Genomic DNA, 7,315 nt, shown 5'->3' with positions numbered 1-7,315 from the left:
GTAGCCTCAAGTCCATCGCGAGAGCCATACTGGTAGGGGTGTGCCGCCAGCCGCGCTATTCCACTGTCGGCCTTGAACTGCACTCATAAGCTCGCGACGCCACGCATCACGAGTCTATATAAGGAACGGAACTGATGGACTTCTCCAAAAATCTGGCTATCGCCTGATGAAGCTGGTTGTAATTACTGGCGAAACGTCGAACTCGGATTGTAAATGTTGTGGCTTGGCTCTCCAAACACACCAGTGTGCTGTACTAGTAACGAATTGGCATGGTCTGTTTACGTGACAACCCTTACTAGTTGGCTGTGTCGGGTGGTGGCGGGTTTAACGACACATTTATATATTGACGCGATCTAACCCAAACAAAAACTCTTATAAATAAACACACATAGTCCCCACCACAATCACCAACTCACTCACCAACCTACTTACTCACCAACCTACTCACTCACCAACTCACTCACGAACTCACTAACTCCCCAACCCACTCACTCAAAACACATTCACTAACTCACCAAACTACCTCACTCACAAACCCACTCACTCACTCACCAACCTGCCGACTCACTAACTCACTCACCAACCTACTTACTCGCCAACCTACCCGCCCATCCACCCACTCACCAATCTTACAGTACGTCCTCACCAACTCACCGACCTGCTCGCCCAGCCTGGACAGTCCCCCCTTGGCGTCTGTGCCACGTACCTATCGTGAAGAGCGCGGGCGGCACGGGGTCCGTGGGAAGGTGTCCCCTCTCACGCCCCGGGGGCGCCGGGGGGGGGCCAAGGGTCCGAGAGAACCGAGGGGACCCTGGGTCCCACTTCCGGCCGCGTCGACCCCCTGCGAACCCAGCATCGCGAGCAGACAGGGGAGAAGCAAAGGGCGCGTGGCCAGCATCGGTCCTGTGGGTCGGTGGCGAGGGGGGAGGCGCAGCGATGGACGGGGGAAGTGGGCAGCGAGAGACGGGGCAGTGGGCAGCGAGAGACGGGGCAGTGGGCAGCGAGAGACGGGGCAGTGGGCAGCGAGAGACGGGGCAGTGGGCAGCGAGAGACGGGGCAGTGGGCAGCGAGAGACGGGGCAGTGGGCAGCGAGCACAGATCGAGCAGGTGGCGAGTGCAGCACCGAGCGGAGTCGCCCCGCGACCACGCGCGTGATAGCGCAGCAGCTGAAGAGGCCTCGCACTGTGGACACGCGGCTGTCTACGCCGGGCTGTGTTCACGGATCTCTTCTACCGCGTCCACGAGTGGCGGGTGAGAGCTCCTGAGCGCAGATGCTGCACCCCCCCACCCACCCCCTCCCTGCTACCCCCAAGCAGGCGTCCAGGACGCGGGGGAAGACGCGAGTCACGGGTGGGGGGATTGGTCAATCGACTCCGGCAAATCCTCCATCCTACTCATCTCCCCCCACGTCCCTCCATTCTACTCGCCACCCTCCTCACCTTTCTCCCCCCCCCGCCACCCTGTCCCTGCCCCCCCGCCACCCTGCCCCCCCCCCGCCACCCTGCCCCCCCCCCGCCACCCTGCCCCCCCCCCGCCACCCTGCCCCCCCCCCCGCCACCCTGGCCCCCCCCCCCGCCACCCTGCCCCCCCCCGCCACCCTGCCCCCCCCCGCCACCCTGCCCCCGCCACCCTGCCCCCCCCCCCGCCACCCTGCCCCCCCCCCCGCCACCCTGCCCCCCCCCCGCCACCCTGCCCCCCCCCCCGCCACCCTGCCCCCCCCCCTCCGCCACCCTGCCCCCCCCGCCACCCTGCCCCCCCCGCTACCCTGCCCCCCCCCCGCCACCCTGCCCCTGCAAGCCAAGTTGACCCTCCGGAGCGACTCAGGCTCACGGAGGCTGCGGCTCGCTCGGTGTGGGGGGCAGGGTGGCGGGGGGGGCAGGGTGCGAGGCAGCTGTTGCTGCGAGGGCTATGGGGTCGGGGGTAAGAGATTGGGGGAAGAGTCGGAGGTGCTGATTAGAGTTAGAGACGAGATTAGGGGCAGCTGGAGGTAAGGGGATATGTTTAGGGGTAGAGGTAGGATTTAGGGTCAATGGTCCATGTCCCCCGTATCCCTCCCCCTAACCCCAGCGATTCGATTAGAACACATATTCGATTACAATATACATTTAAAGTACCGTCTCGTTTGTATTGCTTCGCCTTTTCAATTCCTTCCCAGAGAAGGGTACCCATGGAGTTCGCATCTGGCCTTAATCCAGCAGTGGATTAGAAAAGGATTGTAAATTATTGATATCCGTTTCCTATATATTTATGTTAAAATATATGATAGCAATACAATAAAATATGGAAAAAATATGTATTATATATTTCTGTGTATTCCAATGGTATCAGTTCAAAGTGAAAAGTTGATTCCTCAAAAAAATCACGCGGAACTTTAAGGTATCAAATGTTTCCCGATAAACCCGAAGACGCCTTCACAGCCGAAACTTCGGTTGATAAAAAAGAAGCAATTAATGACCCACACGCGCCCACGTTCTCAAGTACGTATCGGTCAATAATCGACAGGGTTGTTAAACGACAACCGAGGGCCGTGTTCACAAGCCGCCACCGCTTCCCCAGCTGTGACACCTGCAGCAGCAGCGTCGTCATGAGACGCGCCGCGTTGCTTTCAACTGCCGCGCCGGGAGATAGGAGATCGGAGTCGGGCCGGCGGCTACCGCGGTGACCTCGTGACCCATCGACAGAGCCGCTGGTTAGACACCACGGCACGGCCGAGGAGGGGAGAGAGAGGTTCGCTTCAGCACGGCACACTCACCTGCGACCAGCGAGCTTCCGCGGATTTCGAATTCCGAAAGTCGCCAGCAACAGTCGCGTGGCTGGCTCTGTCGGACGCGACTTGTGGCAACCGCGACTCAGGACCAGAACCCGCTCTGCGCTGCGAGCCAGGAGTCAATAATTAACCCCGACCATTAAAACCAAATTCCACAACCGTTGGCCCTAAACCCCAATCCTTAAACTTAACCAGATTCCCAAACCCCTAACTATACACCCTAAGCCCAAACTTAAACCCTAAACTTAAACCCTAAACTCAAATCTTAAATCCGAACCCTTCACCACCATAATCCTTAACCCCCGGCTCTTAACTCTAAATCAAGAAGAACGTGTTTCAAAACACAAACGCCGGACTGGTTTCGCCTTTCCGTGGCTCATCAGCAGCACCAGGTTCGCTCAACGACAAGACCGCTCGTGTAGCAGGCCTTGTTATATTGCGAGAAACCTCCCCCCTCTCCGTGGCCACAAACAACAACAACAAAGATCCCACGTCCCGCCTTGAACAGACTGTGGGCGCAAGGGCTGGTCGCGAGCAGCGCCTATGAAGGCTGCCGGCACTGCGGCACACGAGGGGGGCTGGGTGGCCAGCACCACGCCCGGCCGCATTTGTCTCCCGAGTGGCGATGTTTACACACTGCCACCAGGTACTCATTTGAGGTCGAGTAGACCGAGGGGAGGTCCAGGGCCGGTTCAAATAATCGTCACCGGGGTTGGCTGTGAGCGGAAATTGAACTCTGGTCCTAGATTTGAAGCTTTCGTGACTGCAAGGATTCATACTCTTAGGTTGTTTCGGTAAAGTCACGTAGGTAAAACATTTAAATTAATAAAAGTAAAATAAAATAAAAATCACGACGTTTCGGAGGCAAGACGGAAGCTTGTGTTGCCTCCGAAACGTCGTGATTTTTATTTTATTTTACTTTTATTAATTTTAATGTTTTACCTACGTGACTTTACCGAAACAACCTAAGAGTATGAACTCTGGTCGCCAGGTTTGGAGCGCAGCGCGCTAACCGCTACACTACCGCTATGTAGACACAGACACTACACACACACTACACACACGCCACACTACACACACACCACACACTACACACACACACTACACACGACACACACACCATACACACACGACACACACACTACACACACACACCAGCACCACGGAGCGAGACAGGGAGGCCACCACAGTGGTGGGTGGGGAGCGTGGGGCCCGGCCCGATGTTCAAGGTGAGCGGGGCGATACTCTTCAAGTCTGCCGATGATTACAGGGTCGTGGTATCTCTGTCACCGAGACTCCTGCGTGCACGCGCTGCCACAGAACAATGGCGCTATTCACTAGGGGGTGCAAGGGTTCATTCCCCACCCGCCCCCTGCGATTCGACGAATTATCCGCGACTCAATTAGTCGCGACTCAATTCAAGAACGCGGTGCAATCGGTTTGTCGCGGGAATCTATTGCATACAAAATGTTGCCATCATTGTCGTCAGCCATGGTCAATCCACCGCTGGATGAAGGAATCATACTCAGGGGGGGGGACTTTTCGCCAGGGTCAAGGCGCGAATACAGGTGGAGGAGTCGCCACTTACAAGGCACTGGGGTCTACACAAGCACACGGCCTCGTGGTAAAACACGCGAACATGCTTCGATCGGCTTCTGTGGAGGAGGCTCGTGAAGGACGCTGCTGCTACTGGGCAGTTGGAGGCAGTCGTCTTCCAGCAACAACGGAGGGCGGAGGAGCGACGCTCACAGCAACAAGCGGAACGACGAGCAGAGCGCTGAGCGGCAAAAAACGCAGCAAGTTGGCACAGTAGGTGGCACAGGTGGTGCATCGGCCAGTCATCTCAGTCGGTCGACCCGTGGCACCTGCTGGGTCTGTCCCGTGACCTCCTGCCAGCAGGCGTTCGACATTTCACGTAGCCTTAAAGTGCACTTAGCCTGGTAAAGGTGCCGTGGTGAACGTCACCACCAATTGGTGGCCAATGGCGGTTGTTGTTGTTGTTTGCACAGACGTGATGACGCGCCTTTTAATCGGTGTACATTTGACGCGTTCAGGCGTCTTGGACACCTCCTGGATGGACGCCAGCCAGGGTGATGAGGGCACCCTCCGCCGTTCAGCCATCCTCTCCCGAGTCATCTCCAACGCTCCATCTCGCGATCCGGTGATCTCACGATCCGGCGCCTGCGCACCGCGATCCGACTTCACCGCTCCATCTCCTCGCGGGCGCTTTCCACAGTCCCGGGTGCCGCGAGCTTGCCGCTTGTTGCAGGGATTCGCGGTTCGGATCCGGACAGGCCGGCCTGGTTAATGCTGTGGTGGGTGGGTCTATGGATCTTCGTATGTTTCAGACCGTCTACATCGCAGTGGATATAAAACATAAAAATCGAAATCCCTGCCACGTTAATTTCTGCACCTCCAAGATGCTTACCCTATACTCCTTCATTCTGACCAAGAGTCCCACCCAACACAACAACCTCCTCTCGATTACATCTACACTTTCCTGCCACGTTCCAAACAGACATGACCATCGCCACCACCACTCAAGTTGCGACAAGTGGCGTCTTTATTCCATTGAACGAACGTTTGTTTACATCTCATATCCCCGTTTTTTAAAAAATGATCCCGGACCCTGCACGAACACATGCACGCACCGGACCGAGCGCGAACATCGACAAAGCGCGGAGGACGGACGGACAGACGGACGCGGTCCGGGGTGGATCCGGAGTCGCGATGATCCACCCCGGGCTTTGGTAAAAATCGAAGACTATCGCGAGCGGGGGGCGGCTGTGAAATCCCCCCCCCCCCCCTTGGAACTAAGGCGAGAGCGAAGAGGCCAATCAGAGATTAGCACTAACAAAGCTGACCAATCAGAGATAAGTGCGTTCATGACTAGCCAATCAGAGATTAACCAAAACCACGACAGACTGGACTTCGCGCTAACAAAACTGGCCAATCATAGATTAGCGACAGCCATATTGGCTCTCACCACAATAGCCAATCAGAGCATAGCTTTAGCCACAATAGCCAATCGGATCATAGCTTTAGCCACAATAGCCAATCAGAGCGTGGCTATAGCCACAATAGCCAATCAGAGCGTGGCTTTAGCCACAATAGCCAATCAGAGCATAGCTTTAGCCACAATAGCCAATCAGAGCGTGGCTATAGCCACAATAGCCAATCAGAGCGTGGCTTTAGCCACAATAGCCAATCAGAGCGTGGTTTTAACCACAATAGCCAATCAGAGCGTGGCTTTAGCCACAGTAGCCAATCAGAGTGTGGCTTTAGCCACAGTAGCCAATCAGAGCATGGCTTTAGCCGCAATAGCCAATCAGAGCGTGGCTTTAGCCGCAATAGCCAATCAGAGCGTGGCTATAGCCGCAATAGCCAATCAGAGCGTGGCTTTAGCCGCAATAGCCAATCAGAGCGTGGCTTTAGCCGCAATAGCCAATCAGAGCGTGGCTATAGCCGCAATAGCCAATCAGAGCGTGGCTTTAGCCGCAATAGCCAATCAGAGCGTGGCTTTAGCCGCAATAGCCAATCAGAGCGTGGCTTTAGCCGCAATAGCCAATCAGAGCATGGCTATAGCCGCAATAGCCAATCAGAGCGTGGCTTTAGCCGCAATAGCCAATCAGAGCGTGGCTTTAGCCGCAATAGCCAATCAGAGCGTGGCTATAGCCGCAATAGCCAATCAGAGCGTGGCTTTAGCCGCAATAGCCAATCAGAGCGTGGCTTTAGCCGCAATAGCCAATCAGAGCGTGGCTATAGCCGCAATAGCCAATCAGAGCGTGGCTTTAGCCGCAATAGCCAATTAGAGCGTGGCTTTAGCCGCAATAGCCAATCAGAGCGTGGCTTTAGCCACAGTAGCCAATCAGAGCGTGGCTATAGCTGCACGACGTGATCAGATCATTGCTCTGAGCCAATCAGATAATTTCTCTGAGTACACGAGCCCGAGACAAGCGCCAGCCAAGGCCAAGCTAGCCAATCATAGGCGAGTGCTAACCCGCGGCACACTGGCCAATTAGATGCAAGCCCTCTCCACTTGTTACGCGGGGGAGTTCACAGCGCCCAGCCACATGCAGAGGAAACGCGAGTTCCTGGCTTCAAATCCCGACAACAAAGACGCACACACACACACATAACGCACACACAATGCACGCACACATATTGCACAGGCTTCTCACCAGCACTACCCATACTCTACACAAACACTAACCCTACCCATAATCCTAACACTACCCATACACTAACACCACCCTTACCCTATGCATAAAACTACGACTCTCCATACACTACCACACACACAGTACCCATACATTGACTATCCCTGACTCTGATGCGGACTCACCGCCGCTCTGCCCGCCGAGGCACCCGGCCGGCCCCGTCATCGCGAGGGGAGGTGGATTTGCATTCGCAGGACATTCCTTCAATACCCCAGCATCCTGACGCATCTTACACCTCACCGCAACGATCCCGGCGCCCTGTTGTAGTTTGATCGATCGTCGTCGTCGTCTTCGTCGTCAACATCTGTGTCAATACTGAGGCACGTGT

This window comes from Lampetra fluviatilis, chromosome 11 (genome assembly GCF_964198595.1).
Source record: "Lampetra fluviatilis chromosome 11, kcLamFluv1.1, whole genome shotgun sequence".
Taxonomy (NCBI): Eukaryota; Metazoa; Chordata; class Hyperoartia; order Petromyzontiformes; family Petromyzontidae; genus Lampetra; species Lampetra fluviatilis.
Note: the sequence above shows the minus strand (reverse complement) of the source record.